Genomic DNA, 811 nt, shown 5'->3' with positions numbered 1-811 from the left:
TAACTTAAAAGAATTTCATTTTATTCAATACACATGGCAATACATTGTAGTATCAATCGGTGATTGGTTTAATACAACACAAACAATTTTAAAACAAATAGTGCCGCAACACTGCAAGGCGGATCTTAAGCTCAGCAACTACCGGCTGAAATGCTCTCTTCCATATTTCAAAGTAGACGTTCTCTAAATCCTCCTTTATCTTATTCAATTCAGCCTCTGTTATAGGCTCGCACTGGTCCCTGAAATAAAAACAACATAGGAATAGTAATCCGACATTCTGAATTAACGTTTCTTGCTGACGTTTCGCTAGCATTAATAATTTACTTTCTCAGATATTTGGGATTCGATATACATCGGAATCAAGACTAGTGTATAGGTGATAATGTAAGCCACTCGTGCGCTTGAAGCTTCAGCAAAAATCCGATTCTGCGCACCCTTAAAAAGGCGAGAGTACAGCCGCATTTTGACAATAGCCCCCAAAGGCCAAATTACTTGATAATTTACGTTTAAAATATTCAATTTTGGTATATTTCAACCGCAAGATAATACAAAAATTCGAAAAAGAATTCAGATATTTAAAAATAACCTAAATTTGGTAGCCCAAATGTCATGTTAGTGGCATTCACCCGACGCCACTTTGAAATACTTACAAGTTTTTGACCGCAAACTCGTGGTGTTGCGCCCATGTTTTAAGTTGTTCGTCGGAAAGAGTTGCAATAGGAACGGTAATCTGCTGGATTTTCATTATGGGACTCTTGGAACTGCTTTATTGTTCAATTGATTTACGATATTGATTTGCGTGACAGTGACA

General features: G+C 36.9%; 1 long non-coding RNA gene across 1 annotated transcript; it reads right to left on the bottom strand.

The window, feature by feature from the left end:
* On the bottom strand, positions 1-811 carry LOC125502462. The gene is made up of 2 exons (XR_007280217.1): positions 651-811; positions 1-239 (listed from the first exon to the last, which is right to left on the bottom strand). It is a non-coding gene; the product is annotated as an uncharacterized LOC125502462 (long non-coding RNA).

The sequence above is a fragment of the Dendroctonus ponderosae genome, unplaced genomic scaffold (genome assembly GCF_020466585.1).
Source record: "Dendroctonus ponderosae isolate FM_Combo_2020 unplaced genomic scaffold, Dpon_F_20191213v2 Dpon_F_20191213_1, whole genome shotgun sequence".
NCBI classification, from domain to species: domain Eukaryota; kingdom Metazoa; phylum Arthropoda; class Insecta; order Coleoptera; family Curculionidae; genus Dendroctonus; species Dendroctonus ponderosae.
The sequence above is the reverse complement of the archived record's forward strand: the minus strand, read 5'-3'. Positions and strand labels throughout refer to the sequence as shown.